We start from the raw sequence: 22,615 nt of genomic DNA on the forward strand, positions 1-22,615 counted from the left end.
GCCAACTGTTTATGCAGCGCTTAAAAAAATTACAACACAAGGATAATAAAGTACTAACAATGGAAATAAGAGCAACAAGAAATCGACAACGTGAGGCAAAGGGAGACCCTGTCATGACAAGCTTACACTTTGTCATTGGTGGGCAACAAACGGCCCTCAAGGGCTTCACCTGTGGCCCCCAACCTCTTTATTTACATTTATAAATAATTGAATGCAATACTCCTTGATAAAGTGTATGTTCACACGAAACGCGTAGGAGGGTGTTAACCTCCACTTTTAGATAGATTAAATAAAGAAGATGTTTTAGAATACATTTGCTTGGGACCCACTTTGGTGGTGCGCTGTTTTTTTCCTCTTTTTCGAGATGTTTCAGGAGACCAGAAGTAGATACACATCAGAAGAGCAGCAGCATTTTGAATTGATTGTAAAAGAGAGAAGTGTGAGGCATTGGTCACACTGGAACTAGTTTGACTGGTTAACTCAGTTTAGGAACACTTTACTCCCTAAAGTGCAAAGCTCTATGACAGGCTCAGACAATCCTATTTTGTTATCTAATGTAGGATGACCTCCTGACTATCGCTTATTAGGGATAAGGTCATACAGTCCTGGGTGTATATCTAATGCAGGATGTCCTCCTGACTGCAGATTACCTGCTAAATGGCAGTGCTGATGTCACAGGTCACACCCAAAAAGTCAGTCAGCAATGCTGACCAAAGCCGTCGCCATTAGTGATTGACTCGCCAAGAGAAAGTAGCTTGGTGGCCATCTTCGAAGACAGGAAATGCCCACTTTCTATAAATCCATTTTCTCTGTAACCAAAGGATCCTCCACCCGCCGCCACTAACAACCCTCCCCAAAAAATCAGAGGGCATGAGGATGTATATGATATTAGCGGTATAAGAACATTGGAAAGAGTAACAGAAGAACATGTCAGAAGTGGGATTTGAACCCACGCCTCCATACAGAGACCAGAACACCAACTGACATGGGAAGATATCAAGCTTGTGTCTGGCGCCTTAGACCACTCGGCCATCCTGACAACTTGGAGTCTTGTGCTCAGTAGAAGTGACTGATAGACTACGCACTCCTGGTCTGTGACAGGCGGAAAGAGAGTTACTGAATACGATCATTGTATTGTATGTGAGTGATTGACTGGGTGCCTGTGAGAGAATGGGTAAATGTCCAGAAGGCTGAGTGAATGGTTTCATGGCAGGATGTCACTCAATAGCATTCTGAGTGCATACAGGTGAGTGATTCAGTGAGTGAGTGAATGGCAGAATGTATCTTTGAGTGAAATAGTGAGTCTCTGTGTTTTAATGCTTCATTTATGAAAGGATATCACACAAAAAAAACTCAGCGAAAGTCATCCCCAGATAGAGGTATACAGGCAAGTACAAGTAAGGGCATTCCAATGATAGGAAGTAGAAGCAGTGTGTACGTATATTTTTATTTCTATTGCGCCAACTGTTTATGCAGCGCTTAAAAAAATTACAACACAAGGATAATAAAGTACTAACAATGGAAATAAGAGCAACAAGAAATCGACAACGTGAGGCAAAGGAGACCCTGTCATGACAAGCTTACACTTTGTCATTGGTGGGCAACAAACGGCCCTCAAGGGCTTCACCTGTGGCCCCCAACCTCTTTATTTACATTTATAAATAATTGAATGCAATACTCCTTGATAAAGTGTATGTTCACACGAAACGCGTAGGAGGGTGTTAACCTCCACTTTTAGATAGATTAAATAAAGAAGATTTTTACAATACATTTGCTTGGGACCCACTTTGGCGGTGCGCTGTTTTTTTTCTCTTTTTCGAGATGTTTCAGGAGACCAGAAGTAGATACACATCAGAAGAGCAGCAGCATTTTGAATTGATTGTAAAAGAGAGAAGTGTGAGGCATTGGTCACACTGGAACCAGTTTGACTGGTTAACTCAGTTTAGGAACACTTTACTCCCTAAAGTGCAAAGCTCTATGACAGGCTCAGACAATCCTATTTTGTTATCTAATGTAGGATGACCTCCTGACTATCGCTTATTAGGGATAAGGTCACACAGTCCTGGGTGTATATCTAATGCAGGATGTCCTCCTGACTGCAGATTACCTGCTAAATGGCAGTGCTGATGTCACAGGTCACACCCAAAAAGTCAGTCAGCAATGCTGACCAAAGCCGTCGCCATTAGTGATTGACTCGCCAAGAGAAAGTAGCTTGGTGGCCATCTTCGAAGACAGGAAATGCCCACTTTCTATAAATCCATTTTCTCTGTAACCAAAGGATCCTCCACCCGCCGCCACTAAGAACCCTCCCCAAAAAATCAGAGGGCATGAGGATGTATAGGATATTAACGGTATAAGAACATTTGAAAGAGTAACAAAAGAACAAGTCAGAAGTGGGATTTGAACCCACGCTTCCATACAGAGACCAGAACACCCACTGACATTGTGAAGATATCAAGCTTGAGTCTGGCGCCTTAGACCACTCGGCCATCCTGACAACATGGAGCCTTGTGCTCAGTAGAAGTGACTGATTAACTACGCACCCCTGGTCTGTGACCGGCGGAAAGAGAGTTACTGAATACGATCATTGTATTGTATGTGAGTGATTGACTGGGTGCCTGTGAGAGAATGGGTAAATGTCCAGAAGGCTGAGTGAATGGTTTCATGGCAGGATGTCACTCAATAGCATTCTGAGTGCATACAGGTGAGTGATTCAGTGAGTGAGTGAATGGCAGAATGTATCTTTGAGTGAAATAGTGAGTCTCTGTGTTTTAATGCTTCATTTATGAAAGGATATCACAAAAAAAAAACTCAGCGAAAGTCATCCCCAGATAGAGGTATACAGGCAAGTACAAGTAAGGGCATTTCAATGATAGGAAGTAGAAGCAGTGTGTACGTATATTTTTATTTCTATTGCGCCAACTGTTTATGCAGCGCTTAAAAAAATTACAACACAAGGATAATAAAGTACTAACAATGGAAATAAGAGCAACAAGAAATCGACAACGTGAGGCAAAGGAGACCCTGTCATGACAAGCTTACACTTTGTCATTGGTGGGCAACAAACGGCCCTCAAGGGCTTCACCTGTGGCCCCCAACCTCTTTATTTACATTTATAAATAATTGAATGCAATACTCCTTGATAAAGTGTATGTTCACACCAAACGCGTAGGAGGGTGTTAACCTCCACTTTTAGATAGATTAAATAAAGAAGATTTTTACAATACATTTGCTTGGGACCCACTTTGGCGGTGCGCTGTTTTTTTTCTCTTTTTCGAGATGTTTCAGGAGACCAGAAGTAGATACACATCAGAAGAGCAGCAGCATTTTGAATTGATTGTAAAAGAGAGAAGTGTGAGGCATTGGTCACACTGGAACCAGTTTGACTGGTTAACTCAGTTTAGGAACACTTTACTCCCTAAAGTGCAAAGCTCTATGACAGGCTCAGACAATCCTATTTTGTTATCTAATGTAGGATGACCTCCTGACTATCGCTTATTAGGGATAAGGTCACACAGTCCTGGGTGTATATCTAATGCAGGATGTCCTCCTGACTGCAGATTACCTGCTAAATGGCAGTGCTGATGTCACAGGTCACACCCAAAAAGTCAGTCAGCAATGCTGACCAAAGCCGTCGCCATTAGTGATTGACTCGCCAAGAGAAAGTAGCTTGGTGGCCATCTTCGAAGACAGGAAATGCCCACTTTCTATAAATCCATTTTCTCTGTAACCAAAGGATCCTCCACCCGCCGCCACTAAGAACCCTCCCCAAAAAATCAGAGGGCATGAGGATGTATAGGATATTAACGGTATAAGAACATTTGAAAGAGTAACAAAAGAACAAGTCAGAAGTGGGATTTGAACCCATGCTTCCATACAGAGACCAGAACACCCACTGACATGGGAAGATATCAAGCTTGAGTCTGGCGCCTTAGACCACTCGGCCATCCTGACAACATGGAGTCTTGTGCTCAGTAGAAGTGACTGATTAACTACGCACCCCTGGTCTGTGACAGGCGGAAAGAGAGTTACTGAATACGATCATTGTATTGTATGTGAGTGATTGACTGGGTGCCTGTGAGAGAATGGGTAAATGTTCAGAAGGCTGAGTGAATGGTTTCATGGCAGGATGTCACTCAATAGCATTCTGAGTGCATACAGGTGAGTGATTCAGTGAGTGAGTGAATGGCAGAATGTATCTTTGAGTGAAATAGTGAGTCTCTGTGTTTTAATGCTTCATTTATGAAAGGATATCACAAAAAAAAACTCAGCCAAGGTCATCCCCAGATAGAGGTATACAGGTAAGTACAAGTAAGGGCATTCCAATGATAGGAAGTAGAAGCAGTGTGTACGTATATTTTTATTTCTATTGCGCCAACTGTTTATGCAGCGCTTAAAAAAATTACAACACAAGGATAATAAAGTACTAACAATGGAAATAAGAGCAACAAGAAATCGACAACGTGAGGCAAAGGGAGACCCTGTCATGACAAGCTTACACTTTGTCATTGGTGGGCAACAAACGGCCCTCAAGGGCTTCACCTGTGGCCCCCAACCTCTTTATTTACATTTATAAATAATTGAATGCAATACTCCTTGATAAAGTGTATGTTCACACGAAACGCGTAGGAGGGTGTTAACCTCCACTTTTAGATAGATTAAATAAAGAAGATGTTTTAGAATACATTTGCTTGGGACCCACTTTGGTGGTGCGCTGTTTTTTTTCTCTTTTTCGAGATGTTTCAGGAGACCAGAAGTAGATACACATCAGAAGAGCAGCAGCATTTTGAATTGATTGTAAAAGAGAGAAGTGTGAGGCATTGGTCACACTGGAACCAGTTTGACTGGTTAACTCAGTTTAGGAACACTTTACTCCCTAAAGTGCAAAGCTCTATGACAGGCTCAGACAATCCTATTTTGTTATCTAATGTAGGATGACCTCCTGACTATCGCTTATTAGGGATAAGGTCACACAGTCCTGGGTGTATATCTAATGCAGGATGTCCTCCTGACTGCAGATTACCTGCTAAATGGCAGTGCTGATGTCACAGGTCACACCCAAAAAGTCAGTCAGCAATGCTGACCAAAGCCGTCGCCATTAGTGATTGACTCGCCAAGAGAAAGTAGCTTGGTGGCCATCTTCGAAGACAGGAAATGCCCACTTTCTATAAATCCATTTTCTCTGTAACCAAAGGATCCTCCACCCGCCGCCACTAAGAACCCTCCCCAAAAAATCAGAGGGCATGAGGATGTATAGGATATTAGCGGTATAAGAACATTGGAAAGAGTAACAAAAGAACATGTCAGAAGTGGGATTTGAACCCACGCCTCCATACAGAGACCAGAACACCCACTGACATGGGAAGATATCAAGCTTGAGTCTGACGCCTTAGACCACTCGGCCATCCTGACAACTGGGAGTCTTGTGCTCAGTAGAAGTGACTGATTGACTACGCACCCCTGGTCTGTGAGAGGCGGAAAGAGAGTTACTGAATACGATCATTGTATTGTATGTGAGTGATTGACTGGGTGCCTGTGAGAGAATGGGTAAATGTCCACAAGGCTGAGTGAATGGTTTCATGGCAGGATGTCACTCAATAGCATTCTGAGTGCATACAGGTGAGTAATTCAGTGAGTGAGTGAATGGCAGAATGTATCTTTGAGTGAAATAGTGAGTCTCTGTGTTTTAATGCTTCATTTATGAAAGGATATCACAAAAAAAAACTCAGCCAAGGTCATCCCCAGATAGAGGTATACAGGTAAGTACAAGTAAGGGCATTCCAATGATAGGAAGTAGAAGCAGTGTGTACGTATATTTTTATTTCTATTGCGCCAACTGTTTATGCAGCGCTTAAAAAAATTACAACACAAGGATAATAAAGTACTAACAATGGAAATAAGAGCAACAAGAAATCGACAACGTGAGGCAAAGGGAGACCCTGTCATGACAAGCTTACACTTTGTCATTGGTGGGCAACAAACGGCCCTCAAGGGCTTCACCTGTGGCCCCCAACCTCTTTATTTACATTTATAAATAATTGAATGCAATACTCCTTGATAAAGTGTATGTTCACACGAAACGCGTAGGAGGGTGTTAACCTCCACTTTTAGATAGATTAAATAAAGAAGATTTTTTACAATACATTTGCTTGGGACCCACTTTGGCGGTGCGCTGTTTTTTTTCTCTTTTTCGAGATGTTTCAGGAGACCAGAAGTAGATACACATCAGAAGAGCAGCAGCATTTTGAATTGATTGTAAAAGAGAGAAGTGTGAGGCATTGGTCACACTGGAACCAGTTTGACTGGTTAACTCAGTTTAGGAACACTTTACTCCCTAAAGTGCAAAGCTCTATGACAGGCTCAGACAATCCTATTTTGTTATCTAATGTAGGATGACCTCCTGACTATCGCTTATTAGGGATAAGGTCACACAGTCCTGGGTGTATATCTAATGCAGGATGTCCTCCTGACTGCAGATTACCTGCTAAATGGCAGTGCTGATGTCACAGGTCACACCCAAAAAGTCAGTCAGCAATGCTGACCAAAGCCGTCGCCATTAGTGATTGACTCGCCAAGAGAAAGTAGCTTGGTGGCCATCTTCGAAGACAGGAAATGCCCACTTTCTATAAATCCATTTTCTCTGTAACCAAAGGATCCTCCACCCGCCGCCACTAAGAACCCTCCCCAAAAAATCAGAGGGCATGAGGATGTATTGGATATTAGCGGTATAAGAACATTGGAAAGAGTAACAAAAGAACATGTCAGAAGTGGGATTTGAACCCACGCCTCCATACAGAGACCAGAACACCCACTGACATGGGAAGATATCAAGCTTGAGTCTGACGCCTTAGACCACTCGGCCATCCTGACAACTGGGAGTCTTGTGCTCAGTAGAAGTGACTGATTGACTACGCACCCCTGGTCTGTGAGAGGCGGAAAGAGAGTTACTGAATACGATCATTGTATTGTATGTGAGTGATTGACTGGGTGCCTGTGAGAGAATGGGTAAATGTCCACAAGGCTGAGTGAATGGTTTCATGGCAGGATGTCACTCAATAGCATTCTGAGTGCATACAGGTGAGTGATTCAGTGAGTGAGTGAATGGCAGAATGTATCTTTGAGTGAAATAGTGAGTCTCTGTGTTTTAATGCTTCATTTATGAAAGGATATCACAAAAAAAAACTCAGCCAAGGTCATCCCCAGATAGAGGTATACAGGTAAGTACAAGTAAGGGCATTCCAATGATAGGAAGTAGAAGCAGTGTGTACGTATATTTTTATTTCTATTGCGCCAACTGTTTATGCAGCGCTTAAAAAAATTACAACACAAGGATAATAAAGTACTAACAATGGAAATAAGAGCAACAAGAAATCGACAACGTGAGGCAAAGGGAGACCCTGTCATGACAAGCTTACACTTTGTCATTGGTGGGCAACAAACGGCCCTCAAGGGCTTCACCTGTGGCCCCCAACCTCTTTATTTACATTTATAAATAATTGAATGCAATACTCCTTGATAAAGTGTATGTTCACACGAAACGCGTAGGAGGGTGTTAACCTCCACTTTTAGATAGATTAAATAAAGAAGATTTTTTACAATACATTTGCTTGGGACCCACTTTGGCGGTGCGCTGTTTTTTTTCTCTTTTTCGAGATGTTTCAGGAGACCAGAAGTAGATACACATCAGAAGAGCAGCAGCATTTTGAATTGATTGTAAAAGAGAGAAGTGTGAGGCATTGGTCACACTGGAACCAGTTTGACTGGTTAACTCAGTTTAGGAACACTTTACTCCCTAAAGTGCAAAGCTCTATGACAGGCTCAGACAATCCTATTTTGTTATCTAATGTAGGATGACCTCCTGACTATCGCTTATTAGGGATAAGGTCACACAGTCCTGGGTGTATATCTAATGCAGGATGTCCTCCTGACTGCAGATTACCTGCTAAATGGCAGTGCTGATGTCACAGGTCACACCCAAAAAGTCAGTCAGCAATGCTGACCAAAGCCGTCGCCATTAGTGATTGACTCGCCAAGAGAAAGTAGCTTGGTGGCCATCTGCGAAGACAGGAAATGCCCACTTTCTATAAATCCATTTTCTCTGTAACCAAAGGATCCTCCACCCGCCGCCACTAAGAACCCTCCCCAAAAAATCAGAGGGCATGAGGATGTATAGGATATTAGCGGTATAAGAACATTGGAAAGAGTAACAAAAGAATATGTCAGAAGTGGGATTTGAACCCACGCCTCCATACAGAGACCAGAACACCCACTGACATGGGAAGATATCAAGCTTGAGTCTGGCGCCTTAGACCACTCGGCCATCCTGACAACTTGGAGTCTTGTGCTCAGTAGAAGTGACTGATTGACTACGCACCCCTGGTCTGTTAGAGGCGGAAAGAGAGTTACTGAATACGATCATTGTATTGTATGTGAGTGATTGACTGGGTGCCTGTGAGAGAATGGGTAAATGTCCAGAAGGCTGAGTGAATGGTTTCATGGCAGGATGTCACTCAATAGCATTCTGAGTGCATACAGGTGAGTGATTCAGTGAGTGAGTGAATGGCAGAATGTATCTTTGAGTGAAATAGTGAGTCTCTGTGTTTTAATGCTTCATTTATGAAAGGATATCACAAAAAAAAACTCAGCCAAGGTCATCCCCAGATAGAGGTATACAGGTAAGTACAAGTAAGGGCATTCCAATAATAGGAAGTAGAAGCAGTGTGTACGTATATTTTTATTTCTATTGCGCCAACTGTTTATGCAGCGCTTAAAAAAATTACAACACAAGGATAATAAAGTACTAACAATGGAAATAAGAGCAACAAGAAATCGACAACGTGAGGCAAAGGGAGACCCTGTCATGACAAGCTTACACTTTGTCATTGGTGGGCAACAAACGGCCCTCAAGGGCTTCACCTGTGGCCCCCAACCTCTTTATTTACATTTATAAATAATTGAATGCAATACTCCTTGATAAAGTGTATGTTCACACGAAACGCGTAGGAGGGTGTTAACCTCCACTTTTAGATAGATTAAATAAAGAAGATATTTTAGAATACATTTGCTTGGGATCCACTTTGGTGGTGCGCTGTTTTTTTCCTCTTTTTCGAGATGTTTCAGGAGACCAGAAGTAGATACACATCAGAAGAGCAGCAGCATTTTGAATTGATTGTAAAAGAGAGAAGTGTGAGGCATTGGTCACACTGGAACCAGTTTGACTGGTTAACTCAGTTTAGGAACACTTTACTCCCTAAAGTGCAAAGCTCTATGACAGGCTCAGACAATCCTATTTTGTTATCTAATGTAGGATGACCTCCTGACTATCGCTTATTAGGGATAAGGTCACACAGTCCTGGGTGTATATCTAATGCAGGATGTCCTCCTGACTGCAGATTACCTGCTAAATGGCAGTGCTGATGTCACAGGTCACACCCAAAAAGTCAGTCAGCAATGCTGACCAAAGCCGTCGCCATTAGTGATTGACTCGCCAAGAGAAAGTAGCTTGGTGGCCATCTTCGAAGACAGGAAATGCCCACTTTCTATAAATCCATTTTCTCTGTAACCAAAGGATCCTCCACCCGCCGCCACTAAGAACCCTCCCCAAAAAATCAGAGGGCATGAGGATGTATAGGATATTAACGGTATAAGAACATTTGAAAGAGTAACAAAAGAACAAGTCAGAAGTGGGATTTGAACCCAAGCTTCCATACAGAGACCAGAACACCCACTGACATGGGAAGATATCAAGCTTGAGTCTGACGCCTTAGACCACTCGGCCATCCTGACAACTGGGAGTCTTGTGCTCAGTAGAAGTGACTGATTGACTACGCACCCCTGGTCTGTGAGAGGCGGAAAGAGAGTTACTGAATACGATCATTGTATTGTATGTGAGTGATTGACTGGGTGCCTGTGAGAGAATGGGTAAATGTCCACAAGGCTGAGTGAATGGTTTCATGGCAGGATGTCACTCAATAGCATTCTGAGTGCATACAGGTGAGTGATTCAGTGAGTGAGTGAATGGCAGAATGTATCTTTGAGTGAAATAGTGAGTCTCTGTGTTTTAATGCTTCATTTATGAAAGGATATCACAAAAAAAAACTCAGCCAAGGTCATCCCCAGATAGAGGTATACAGGTAAGTACAAGTAAGGGCATTCCAATGATAGGAAGTAGAAGCAGTGTGTACGTATATTTTTATTTCTATTGCGCCAACTGTTTATGCAGCGCTTAAAAAAATTACAACACAAGGATAATAAAGTACTAACAATGGAAATAAGAGCAACAAGAAATCGACAACGTGAGGCAAAGGGAGACCCTGTCATGACAAGCTTACACTTTGTCATTGGTGGGCAACAAATGGCCCTCAAGGGCTTCACCTGTGGCCCCCAACCTCTTTATTTACATTTATAAATAATTGAATGCAATACTCCTTGATAAAGTGTATGTTCACACGAAACGCGTAGGAGGGTGTTAACCTCCACTTTTAGATAGATTAAATAAAGAAGATTTTTTACAATACATTTGCTTGGGACCCACTTTGGCGGTGCGCTGTTTTTTTTCTCTTTTTCGAGATGTTTCAGGAGACCAGAAGTAGATACACATCAGAAGAGCAGCAGCATTTTGAATTGATTGTAAAAGAGAGAAGTGTGAGGCATTGGTCACACTGGAACCAGTTTGACTGGTTAACTCAGTTTAGGAACACTTTACTCCCTAAAGTGCAAAGCTCTATGACAGGCTCAGACAATCCTATTTTGTTATCTAATGTAGGATGACCTCCTGACTATCGCTTATTAGGGATAAGGTCACACAGTCCTGGGTGTATATCTAATGCAGGATGTCCTCCTGACTGCAGATTACCTGCTAAATGGCAGTGCTGATGTCACAGGTCACACCCAAAAAGTCAGTCAGCAATGCTGACCAAAGCCGTCGCCATTAGTGATTGACTCGCCAAGAGAAAGTAGCTTGGTGGCCATCTGCGAAGACAGGAAATGCCCACTTTCTATAAATCCATTTTCTCTGTAACCAAAGGATCCTCCACCCGCCGCCACTAAGAACCCTCCCCAAAAAATCAGAGGGCATGAGGATGTATAGGATATTAGCGGTATAAGAACATTGGAAAGAGTAACAAAAGAATATGTCAGAAGTGGGATTTGAACCCACGCCTCCATACAGAGACCAGAACACCCACTGACATGGGAAGATATCAAGCTTGAGTCTGGCGCCTTAGACCACTCGGCCATCCTGACAACTTGGAGTCTTGTGCTCAGTAGAAGTGACTGATTGACTACGCACCCCTGGTCTGTTAGAGGCGGAAAGAGAGTTACTGAATACGATCATTGTATTGTATGTGAGTGATTGACTGGGTGCCTGTGAGAGAATGGGTAAATGTTCAGAAGGCTGAGTGAATGGTTTCATGGCAGGATGTCACTCAATAGCATTCTGAGTGCATACAGGTGAGTGATTCAGTGAGTGAGTGAATGGCAGAATGTATCTTTGAGTGGAATAGTGAGTCTCTGTGTTTTAATGCTTCATTTATGAAAGGATATCACAAAAAAAAACTCAGCCAAGGTCATCCCCAGATAGAGGTATACAGGTAAGTACAAGTAAGGGCATTCCAATGATAGGAAGTAGAAGCAGTGTGTACGTATATTTTTATTTCTATTGCGCCAACTGTTTATGCAGCGCTTAAAAAAATTACAACACAAGGATAATAAAGTACTAACAATGGAAATAAGAGCAACAAGAAATCGACAACGTGAGGCAAAGGGAGACCCTGTCATGACAAGCTTACACTTTGTCATTGGTGGGCAACAAACGGCCCTCAAGGGCTTCACCTGTGGCCCCCAACCTCTTTATTTACATTTATAAATAATTGAATGCAATACTCCTTGATAAAGTGTATGTTCACACGAAACGCGTAGGAGGGTGTTAACCTCCACTTTTAGATAGATTAAATAAAGAAGATTTTTTACAATACATTTGCTTGGGACCCACTTTGGTGGTGCGCTGTTTTTTTCCTCTTTTTCGGGATGTTTCAGGAGACCAGAAGTAGATACACATCAGAAGAGCAGCAGCATTTTGAATTGATTGTAAAAGAGAGAAGTGTGAGGCATTGGTCACACTGGAACCAGTTTGACTGGTTAACTCAGTTTAGGAACACTTTACTCCCTAAAGTGCAAAGCTCTATGACAGGCTCAGACAATCCTATTTTGTTATCTAATGTAGGATGACCTCCTGACTATCGCTTATTAGGGATAAGGTCACACAGTCCTGGGTGTATATCTAATGCAGGATGTCCTCCTGACTGCAGATTACCTGCTAAATGGCAGTGCTGATGTCACAGGTCACACCCAAAAAGTCAGTCTGCAATGCTGACCAAAGCCGTCGCCATTAGTGATTGACTCGCCAAGAGAAAGTAGCTTGGTGGCCATCTTCGAAGACAAGAAATGCCCACTTTCTATAAATCCATTTTCTCTGTAACCAAAGGATCCTCCATCCGCCGCCACTAAGAACCCTCCCCAAAAAATCAGAGGGCATGAGGATGTATAGGATATAAACGGTATAAGAACATTTGAAAGAGTAACAAAAGAACATGTCAGAAGTGGGATTTGAACCCACGCCTCCATACAGAGACCAGAACACCCACTGACATGGGAAGATATCAAGCTTCAGTCTGGCACCTTAGACCACTCGGCCATCCTGACAACTGGGAGTCTTGTGCTCAGTAGAAGTGACTGATTGACTACGCACCCCTGGTCTGTGAGAGGCGGAAAGAGAGTTACTGAATACGATCATTGTATTGTATGTGAGTGATTGAATGGGTGCCTGTGAGAGAATGGGTAAAGGTCCAAAAGGCTGAGTGAATGGTTTCATGGCAGGATGTCACTCAATAGCATTCTGAGTGCATACAGGTGAGTGATTCAGTGAGTGAGTGAATGGCAGAATGTATCTTTGAGTGAAATAGTGAGTCTCTGTGTTTTAATGCTTCATTTATGAAAGGATATCACAAAAAAAAACTCAGCCAAGGTCATCCCCAGATAGAGGTATACAGGTAAGTACAAGTAAGGGCATTCCAATGATAGGAAGTAGAAGCAGTGTGTACGTATATTTTTATTTCTATTGCGCCAACTGTTTATGCAGCGCTTAAAAAAATTACAACACAAGGATAATAAAGTACTAACAATGGAAATAAGAGCAACAAGAAATCGACAACGTGAGGCAAAGGGAGACCCTGTCATGACAAGCTTACACTTTGTCATTGGTGGGCAACAAACGGCCCTCAAGGGCTTCACCTGTGGCCCCCAACCTCTTTATTTACATTTATAAATAATTGAATGCAATACTCCTTGATAAAGTGTATGTTCACACAAAACGCGTAGGAGGGTGTTAACCTCCACTTTTAGATAGATTAAATAAAGAAGATTTTTTACAATACATTTGCTTGGGACCCACTTTGGCGGTGCGCTGTTTTTTTTCTCTTTTTCGAGATGTTTCAGGAGACCAGAAGTAGATACACATCAGAAGAGCAGCAGCATTTTTATTTGATTGTAAAAGAGAGAAGTGTGAGGCATTGGTCACACTGGAACCAGTTTGACTGGTTAACTCAGTTTAGGAACACTTTACTCCCTAAAGTGCAAAGCTCTATGACAGGCTCAGACAATCCTATTTTGTTATCTAATGTAGGATGACCTCCTGACTATCGCTTATTAGGGATAAGGTCACACAGTCCTGGGTGTATATCTAATGCAGGATGTCCTCCTGACTGCAGATTACCTGCTAAATGGCAGTGCTGATGTCACAGGTCACACCCAAAAAGTCAGTCAGCAATGTTGACCAAAGCCGTAGCCATTAGTGATTGACTCGCCAAGAGAAAGTAGCTTGGTGGCCATCTTCGAAGACAGGAAATGACCACTTTCTATAAATCCATTTTCTCTGTAACCAAAGGATCCTCCACCCGCCGCCACTAAGAACCCTCCCCAAAAAATCAGAGGGCATGAGGATGTATAGGATATTAACGGTATAAGAACATTTGAAAGAGTAACAAAAGAACAAGTCAGAAGTGGGATTTGAACCCAAGCTTCCATACAGAGACCAGAACACCCACTGACATGGGAAGATATCAAGCTTGAGTCTGGCGCCTTAGACCACTCGGCCATCCTGACAACATGGAGTCTTGTGCTCAGTAGAAGTGACTGATTAACTACGCACCCCTGGTCTGTGACAGGCGGAAAGAGAGTTACTGAATACGATCATTGTATTGTATGTGAGTGATTGACTGGGTGCCTGTGAGAGAATGGGTAAATGTTCAGAAGGCTGAGTGAATGGTTTCATGGCAGGATGTCACTCAATAGCATTCTGAGTGCATACAGGTGAGTGATTCAGTGAGTGAGTGAATGGCAGAATGTATCTTTGAGTGAAATAGTGAGTCTCTGTGTTTTAATGCTTCATTTATGAAAGGATATCACAAAAAAAAACTCAGCCAAGGTCATCCCCAGATAGAGGTATACAGGTAAGTACAAGTAAGGGCATTCCAATGATAGGAAGTAGAAGCAGTGTGTACGTATATTTTTATTTCTATTGCGCCAACTGTTTATGCAGCGCTTAAAAAAATTACAACACAAGGATAATAAAGTACTAACAATGGAAATAAGAGCAACAAGAAATCGACAATGTGAGGCAAAGGGAGACCCTGTCATGACAAGCTTACACTTTGTCATTGGTGGGCAACAAACGGCCCTCAAGGGCTTCACCTGTGGCCCCCAACCTCTTTATTTACATTTATAAATAATTGAATGCAATACTCCTTGATAAAGTGTATGTTCACACGAAACGCGTAGGAGGGTGTTAACCTCCACTTTTAGATAGATTAAATAAAGAAGATTTTTTACAATACATTTGCTTGGGACCCACTTTGGTGGTGCGCTGTTTTTTTCCTCTTTTTCGGGATGTTTCAGGAGACCAGAAGTAGATACACATCAGAAGAGCAGCAGCATTTTGAATTGATTGTAAAAGAGAGAAGTGTGAGGCATTGGTCACACTGGAACCAGTTTGACTGGTTAACTCAGTTTAGGAACACTTTACTCCCTAAAGTGCAAAGCTCTATGACAGGCTCAGACAATCCTATTTTGTTATCTAATGTAGGATGACCTCCTGACTATCGCTTATTAGGGATAAGGTCACACAGTCCTGGGTGTATATCTAATGCAGGATGTCCTCCTGACTGCAGATTACCTGCTAAATGGCAGTGCTGATGTCACAGGTCACACCCAAAAAGTCAGTCAGCAATGCTGACCAAAGCCGTCGCCATTAGTGATTGACTCGCCAAGAGAAAGTAGCTTGGTGGCCATCTTCGAAGACAGGAAATGCCCACTTTCTATAAATCCATTTTCTCTGTAACCAAAGGATCCTCCACCCGCCGCCACTAAGAACCCTCCCCAAAAAATCAGAGGGCATGAGGATGTATAGGATATTAGCGGTATAAGAACATTGGAAAGAGTAACAAAAGAACATGTCAGAAGTGGGATTTGAACCCACGCCTCCATACAGAGACCAGAACACCCACTGACATGGGAAGATATCAAGCTTGAGTCTGACGCCTTAGACCACTCGGCCATCCTGACAACTGGGAGTCTTGTGCTCAGTAGAAGTGACTGATTGACTACGCACCCCTGGTCTGTGAGAGGCGGAAAGAGAGTTACTGAATACGATCATTGTATTGTATGTGAGTGATTGACTGGGTGCCTGTGAGAGAATGGGTAAATGTCCACAAGGCTGAGTGAATGGTTTCATGGCAGGATGTCACTCAATAGCATTCTGAGTGCATACAGGTGAGTGATTCAGTGAGTGAGTGAATGGCAGAATGTATCTTTGAGTGAAATAGTGAGTCTCTGTGTTTTAATGCTTCATTTATGAAAGGATATCACAAAAAAAAACTCAGCCAAGGTCATCCCCAGATAGAGGTATACAGGTAAGTACAAGTAAGGGCATTCCAATGATAGGAAGTAGAAGCAGTGTGTACGTATATTTTTATTTCTATTGCGCCAACTGTTTATGCAGCGCTTAAAAAAATTACAACACAAGGATAATAAAGTACTAACAATGGAAATAAGAGCAACAAGAAATCGACAACGTGAGGCAAAGGGAGACCCTGTCATGACAAGCTTACACTTTGTCATTGGTGGGCAACAAACGGCCCTCAAGGGCTTCACCTGTGGCCCCCAACCTCTTTATTTACATTTATAAATAATTGAATGCAATACTCCTTGATAAAGTGTATGTTCACACGAAACGCGTAGGAGGGTGTTAACCTCCACTTTTAGATAGATTAAATAAAGAAGATTTTTTACAATACATTTGCTTGGGACCCACTTTGGCGGTGCGCTGTTTTTTTTCTCTTTTTCGAGATGTTTCAGGAGACCAGAAGTAGATACACATCAGAAGAGCAGCAGCATTTTGAATTGATTGTAAAAGAGAGAAGTGTGAGGCATTGGTCACACTGGAACCAGTTTGACTGGTTAACTCAGTTTAGGAACACTTTACTCCCTAAAGTGCAAAGCTCTATGACAGGCTCAGACAATCCTATTTTGTTATCTAATGTAGGATGACCTCCTGACTATCGCTTATTAGGGATAAGGTCACACAGTCCTGGGTGTATATCTAATGCAGGATGTCCTCCTGACTGCAGATTACCTGCTAAATGGCAGTGCTGATGTCACAGGTCACACCCAAAAAGTCAGTCAGCAATGCTGACCAAAGCCGTCGCCATTAGTGATTGACTCGCCAAGAGAAAGTAGCTTGGTGGCCATCTGCGAAGACAGGAAATGCCCACTTTCTATAAATCCATTTTCTCTGTAACCAAAGGATCCTCCACCCGCCGCCACTAAGAACCCTCCCCAAAAAATCAGAGGGCATGAGGATGTATAGGATATTAGCGGTATAAGAACATTGGAAAGAGTAACAAAAGAATATGTCAGAAGTGGGATTTGAACCCACGCCTCCATACAGAGACCAGAACACCCACTGACATGGGAAGATATCAAGCTTGAGTCTGGCGCCTTAGACCACTCGGCCATCCTGACAACTTGGAGTCTTTTGCTCAGTAGAAGTGACTGATTGACTACGCACCCCTGGTCTGTTAGAGGCGGAAAGAGAGTTACTGAATACGATCATTGTATTGTATGTGAGTGATTGACTGGGTGCCTGTGAGAGAATGGGTAAATGTCCAGAAGGCTGAGTGAATGGTTTCATGGCAGGATGTCACTCAATAGCATTCTGAGTGCATACAGGTGAGTGATTCAGTGAGTGAGTGAATGGCAGAATGTATCTTTGAGTGAAATAGTGAGTCTCTGTGTTTTAATGCTTCATTTATGAAAGGATATCACAAAAAAAAACTCAGCCAAGGTCATCCCCAGATAGAGGTATACAGGTAAGTACAAGTAAGGGCATTCCAATAATAGGAAGTAGAAGCAGTGTGTACGTATATTTTTATTTCTATTGCGCCAACTGTTTATGCAGCGCTTAAAAAAATTACAACACAAGGATAATAAAGTACTAACAATGGAAATAAGAGCAACAAGAAATCGACAACGTGAGGCAAAGGGAGACCCTGTCATGACAAGCTTACACTTTGTCATTGGTGGGCAACAAACGGCCCTCAAGGGCTTCACCTGTGGCCCCCAACCTCTTTATTTACATTTATAAATAATTGAATGCAATACTCCTTGATAAAGTGTATGTTCACACGAAACGCGTAGGAGGGTGTTAACCTCCACTTTTAGATAGATTAAATAAAGAAGATATTTTAGAATACATTTGCTTGGGATCCACTTTGGTGGTGCGCTGTTTTTTTCCTCTTTTTCGAGATGTTTCAGGAGACCAGAAGTAGATACACATCAGAAGAGCAGCAGCATTTTGAATTGATTGTAAAAGAGAGAAGTGTGAGGCATTGGTCACACTGGAACCAGTTTGACTGGTTAACTCAGTTTAGGAACACTTTACTCCCTAAAGTGCAAAGCTCTATGACAGGCTCAGACAATCCTATTTTGTTATCTAATGTAGGATGACCTCCTGACTATCGCTTATTAGGGATAAGGTCACACAGTCCTGGGTGTATATCTAATGCAGGATGTCCTCCTGACTGCAGATTACCTGCTAAATGGCAGTGCTGATGTCACAGGTCACACCCAAAAAGTCAGTCAGCAATGCTGACCAAAGCCGTCGCCATTAGTGATTGACTCGCCAAGAGAAAGTAGCTTGGTGGCCATCTTCGAAGACAGGAAATGCCCACTTTCTATAAATCCATTTTCTCTGTAACCAAAGGATCCTCCACCCGCCGCCACTAAGAACCCTCCCCAAAAAATCAGAGGGCATGAGGATGTATAGGATATTAACGGTATAAGAACATTTGAAAGAGTAACAAAAGAACAAGTCAGAAGTGGGATTTGAACCCAAGCTTCCATACAGAGACCAGAACACCCACTGACATGGGAAGATATCAAGCTTGAGTCTGGCGCCTTAGACCACTCGGCCATCCTGACAACATGGAGTCTTGTGCTCAGTAGAAGTGACTGATTAACTACGCACCCCTGGTCTGTGACAGGCGGAAAGAGAGTTACTGAATACGATCATTGTATTGTATGTGAGTGATTGACTGGGTGCCTGTGAGAGAATGGGTAAATGTTCAGAAGGCTGAGTGAATGGTTTCATGGCAGGATGTCACTCAATAGCATTCTGAGTGCATACAGGTGAGTGATTCAGTGAGTGAGTGAATGGCAGAATGTATCTTTGAGTGAAATAGTGAGTCTCTGTGTTTTAATGCTTCATTTATGAAAGGATATCACAAAAAAAAACTCAGCCAAGGTCATCCCCAGATAGAGGTATACAGGTAAGTACAAGTAAGGGCATTCCAATGATAGGAAGTAGAAGCAGTGTGTACGTATATTTTTATTTCTATTGCGCCAACTGTTTATGCAGCGCTTAAAAAAATTACAACACAAGGATAATAAAGTACTAACAATGGAAATAAGAGCAACAAGAAATCGACAACGTGAGGCAAAGGGAGACCCTGTCATGACAAGCTTACACTTTGTCATTGGTGGGCAACAAACGGCCCTCAAGGGCTTCACCTGTGGCCCCCAACCTCTTTATTTACATTTATAAATAATTGAATGCAATACTCCTTGATAAAGTGTATGTTCACACGAAACGCGTAGGAGGGTGTTAACCTCCACTTTTAGATAGATTAAATAAAGAAGATTTTTTACAATACATTTGCTTGGGACCCACTTTGGTGGTGCGCTGTTTTTTTCCTCTTTTTCGGGATGTTTCAGGAGACCAGAAGTAGATACACATCAGAAGAGCAGCAGCATTTTGAATTGATTGTAAAAGAGAGAAGTGTGAGGCATTGGTCACACTGGAACCAGTTTGACTGGTTAACTCAGTTTAGGAACACTTTACTCCCTAAAGTGCAAAGCTCTATGACAGGCTCAGACAATCCTATTTTGTTATCTAATGTAGGATGACCTCCTGACTATCGCTTATTAGGGATAAGGTCACACAGTCCTGGGTGTATATCTAATGCAGGATGTCCTCCTGACTGCAGATTACCTGCTAAATGGCAGTGCTGATGTCACAGGTCACACCCAAAAAGTCAGTCTGCAATGCTGACCAAAGCCGTCGCCATTAGTGATTGACTCGCCAAGAGAAAGTAGCTTGGTGGCCATCTTCGAAGACAAGAAATGCCCACTTTCTATAAATCCATTTTCTCTGTAACCAAAGGATCCTCCATCCGCCGCCACTAAGAACCCTCCCCAAAAAATCAGAGGGCATGAGGATGTATAGGATATAAACGGTATAAGAACATTTGAAAGAGTAACAAAAGAACATGTCAGAAGTGGGATTTGAACCCACGCCTCCATACAGAGACCAGAACACCCACTGACATGGGAAGATATCAAGCTTGAGTCTGGCGCCTTAGACCACTCGGCCATCCTGACAACTTGGAGTCTTTTGCTCAGTAGAAGTGACTGATTGACTACGCACCCCTGGTCTGTTAGAGGCGGAAAGAGAGTTACTGAATACGATCATTGTATTGTATGTGAGTGATTGACTGGGTGCCTGTGAGAGAATGGGTAAATGTCCAGAAGGCTGAGTGAATGGTTTCATGGCAGGATGTCACTCAATAGCATTCTGAGTGCATACAGGTGAGTGATTCAGTGAGTGAGTGAATGGCAGAATGTATCTTTGAGTGAAATAGTGAGTCTCTGTGTTTTAATGCTTCATTTATGAAAGGATATCACAAAAAAAAACTCAGCCAAGGTCATCCCCAGATAGAGGTATACAGGTAAGTACAAGTAAGGGCATTCCAATAATAGGAAGTAGAAGCAGTGTGTACGTATATTTTTATTTCTATTGCGCCAACTGTTTATGCAGCGCTTAAAAAAATTACAACACAAGGATAATAAAGTACTAACAATGGAAATAAGAGCAACAAGAAATCGACAACGTGAGGCAAAGGGAGACCCTGTCATGACAAGCTTACACTTTGTCATTGGTGGGCAACAAACGGCCCTCAAGGGCTTCACCTGTGGCCCCCAACCTCTTTATTTACATTTATAAATAATTGAATGCAATACTCCTTGATAAAGTGTATGTTCACACGAAACGCGTAGGAGGGTGTTAACCTCCACTTTTAGATAGATTAAATAAAGAAGATATTTTAGAATACATTTGCTTGGGATCCACTTTGGTGGTGCGCTGTTTTTTTCCTCTTTTTCGAGATGTTTCAGGAGACCAGAAGTAGATACACATCAGAAGAGCAGCAGCATTTTGAATTGATTGTAAAAGAGAGAAGTGTGAGGCATTGGTCACACTGGAACCAGTTTGACTGGTTAACTCAGTTTAGGAACACTTTACTCCCTAAAGTGCAAAGCTCTATGACAGGCTCAGACAATCCTATTTTGTTATCTAATGTAGGATGACCTCCTGACTATCGCTTATTAGGGATAAGGTCACACAGTCCTGGGTGTATATCTAATGCAGGATGTCCTCCTGACTGCAGATTACCTGCTAAATGGCAGTGCTGATGTCACAGGTCACACCCAAAAAGTCAGTCAGCAATGCTGACCAAAGCCGTCGCCATTAGTGATTGACTCGCCAAGAGAAAGTAGCTTGGTGGCCATCTTCGAAGACAGGAAATGCCCACTTTCTATAAATCCATTTTCTCTGTAACCAAAGGATCCTCCACCCGCCGCCACTAAGAACCCTCCCCAAAAAATCAGAGGGCATGAGGATGTATAGGATATTAACGGTATAAGAACATTTGAAAGAGTAACAAAAGAACAAGTCAGAAGTGGGATTTGAACCCAAGCTTCCATACAGAGACCAGAACACCCACTGACATGGGAAGATATCAAGCTTGAGTCTGGCGCCTTAGACCACTCGGCCATCCTGACAACATGGAGTCTTGTGCTCAGTAGAAGTGACTGATTAACTACGCACCCCTGGTCTGTGACAGGCGGAAAGAGAGTTACTGAATACGATCATTGTATTGTATGTGAGTGATTGACTGGGTGCCTGTGAGAGAATGGGTAAATGTTCAGAAGGCTGAGTGAATGGTTTCATGGCAGGATGTCACTCAATAGCATTCTGAGTGCATACAGGTGAGTGATTCAGTGAGTGAGTGAATGGCAGAATGTATCTTTGAGTGAAATAGTGAGTCTCTGTGTTTTAATGCTTCATTTATGAAAGGATATCACAAAAAAAAACTCAGCCAAGGTCATCCCCAGATAGAGGTATACAGGTAAGTACAAGTAAGGGCATTCCAATGATAGGAAGTAGAAGCAGTGTGTACGTATATTTTTATTTCTATTGCGCCAACTGTTTATGCAGCGCTTAAAAAAATTACAACACAAGGATAATAAAGTACTAACAATGGAAATAAGAGCAACAAGAAATCGACAACGTGAGGCAAAGGGAGACCCTGTCATGACAAGCTTACACTTTGTCATTGGTGGGCAACAAACGGCCCTCAAGGGCTTCACCTGTGGCCCCCAACCTCTTTATTTACATTTATAAATAATTGAATGCAATACTCCTTGATAAAGTGTATGTTCACACGAAACGCGTAGGAGGGTGTTAACCTCCACTTTTAGATAGATTAAATAAAGAAGATTTTTTACAATACATTTGCTTGGGACCCACTTTGGTGGTGCGCTGTTTTTTTCCTCTTTTTCGGGATGTTTCAGGAGACCAGAAGTAGATACACATCAGAAGAGCAGCAGCATTTTGAATTGATTGTAAAAGAGAGAAGTGTGAGGCATTGGTCACACTGGAACCAGTTTGACTGGTTAACTCAGTTTAGGAACACTTTACTCCCTAAAGTGCAAAGCTCTATGACAGGCTCAGACAATCCTATTTTGTTATCTAATGTAGGATGACCTCCTGACTATCGCTTATTAGGGATAAGGTCACACAGTCCTGGGTGTATATCTAATGCAGGATGTCCTCCTGACTGCAGATTACCTGCTAAATGGCAGTGCTGATGTCACAGGTCACACCCAAAAAGTCAGTCTGCAATGCTGACCAAAGCTGTCGCCATTAGTGATTGACTCGCCAAGA

At 42.4% G+C, this 22,615-nt stretch overlaps 11 non-coding genes across 11 annotated transcripts; all 11 read right to left on the bottom strand.

Annotated features, from left to right (window-relative positions):
• Window positions 1-928: 928 nt before the first annotated feature.
• TRNAL-CAA (transfer RNA leucine (anticodon CAA)) lies at window positions 929-1,039 on the bottom strand. Its single transcript has 2 exons — window positions 1,002-1,039; window positions 929-974 (listed from the first exon to the last, which is right to left on the bottom strand). It is a non-coding gene; the product is annotated as a tRNA-Leu (tRNA).
• Window positions 1,040-2,385: 1,346 nt separating this feature from the next.
• Window positions 2,386-2,497, bottom strand: TRNAL-CAA (transfer RNA leucine (anticodon CAA)). Its single transcript has 2 exons — window positions 2,460-2,497; window positions 2,386-2,431 (listed from the first exon to the last, which is right to left on the bottom strand). It is a non-coding gene; the product is annotated as a tRNA-Leu (tRNA).
• Window positions 2,498-3,843: 1,346 nt separating this feature from the next.
• TRNAL-CAA (transfer RNA leucine (anticodon CAA)) lies at window positions 3,844-3,954 on the bottom strand. The gene is made up of 2 exons: window positions 3,917-3,954; window positions 3,844-3,889 (listed from the first exon to the last, which is right to left on the bottom strand). It is a non-coding gene; the product is annotated as a tRNA-Leu (tRNA).
• A 1,347-nt stretch (window positions 3,955-5,301) lies between these two features.
• On the bottom strand, window positions 5,302-5,412 carry TRNAL-CAA (transfer RNA leucine (anticodon CAA)). Its single transcript has 2 exons — window positions 5,375-5,412; window positions 5,302-5,347 (listed from the first exon to the last, which is right to left on the bottom strand). It is a non-coding gene; the product is annotated as a tRNA-Leu (tRNA).
• Window positions 5,413-6,759: 1,347 nt separating this feature from the next.
• On the bottom strand, window positions 6,760-6,870 carry TRNAL-CAA (transfer RNA leucine (anticodon CAA)). Its single transcript has 2 exons — window positions 6,833-6,870; window positions 6,760-6,805 (listed from the first exon to the last, which is right to left on the bottom strand). It is a non-coding gene; the product is annotated as a tRNA-Leu (tRNA).
• A 1,347-nt stretch (window positions 6,871-8,217) lies between these two features.
• Window positions 8,218-8,328, bottom strand: TRNAL-CAA (transfer RNA leucine (anticodon CAA)). The gene is made up of 2 exons: window positions 8,291-8,328; window positions 8,218-8,263 (listed from the first exon to the last, which is right to left on the bottom strand). It is a non-coding gene; the product is annotated as a tRNA-Leu (tRNA).
• Window positions 8,329-11,133: 2,805 nt separating this feature from the next.
• TRNAL-CAA (transfer RNA leucine (anticodon CAA)) lies at window positions 11,134-11,244 on the bottom strand. The gene is made up of 2 exons: window positions 11,207-11,244; window positions 11,134-11,179 (listed from the first exon to the last, which is right to left on the bottom strand). It is a non-coding gene; the product is annotated as a tRNA-Leu (tRNA).
• A 1,347-nt stretch (window positions 11,245-12,591) lies between these two features.
• Window positions 12,592-12,702, bottom strand: TRNAF-GAA (transfer RNA phenylalanine (anticodon GAA)). The gene is made up of 2 exons: window positions 12,665-12,702; window positions 12,592-12,637 (listed from the first exon to the last, which is right to left on the bottom strand). It is a non-coding gene; the product is annotated as a tRNA-Phe (tRNA).
• Window positions 12,703-15,507: 2,805 nt separating this feature from the next.
• Window positions 15,508-15,618, bottom strand: TRNAL-CAA (transfer RNA leucine (anticodon CAA)). Its single transcript has 2 exons — window positions 15,581-15,618; window positions 15,508-15,553 (listed from the first exon to the last, which is right to left on the bottom strand). It is a non-coding gene; the product is annotated as a tRNA-Leu (tRNA).
• A 1,347-nt stretch (window positions 15,619-16,965) lies between these two features.
• Window positions 16,966-17,076, bottom strand: TRNAL-CAA (transfer RNA leucine (anticodon CAA)). The gene is made up of 2 exons: window positions 17,039-17,076; window positions 16,966-17,011 (listed from the first exon to the last, which is right to left on the bottom strand). It is a non-coding gene; the product is annotated as a tRNA-Leu (tRNA).
• Window positions 17,077-19,881: 2,805 nt separating this feature from the next.
• Window positions 19,882-19,992, bottom strand: TRNAL-CAA (transfer RNA leucine (anticodon CAA)). The gene is made up of 2 exons: window positions 19,955-19,992; window positions 19,882-19,927 (listed from the first exon to the last, which is right to left on the bottom strand). It is a non-coding gene; the product is annotated as a tRNA-Leu (tRNA).
• Between the last annotated feature and the right edge of the window lie 2,623 nt (window positions 19,993-22,615).

The sequence above is a fragment of the Ascaphus truei genome, unplaced genomic scaffold, assembly GCF_040206685.1.
Source record: "Ascaphus truei isolate aAscTru1 unplaced genomic scaffold, aAscTru1.hap1 HAP1_SCAFFOLD_541, whole genome shotgun sequence".
In the NCBI taxonomy this organism is placed as follows: Eukaryota; Metazoa; Chordata; class Amphibia; order Anura; family Ascaphidae; genus Ascaphus; species Ascaphus truei.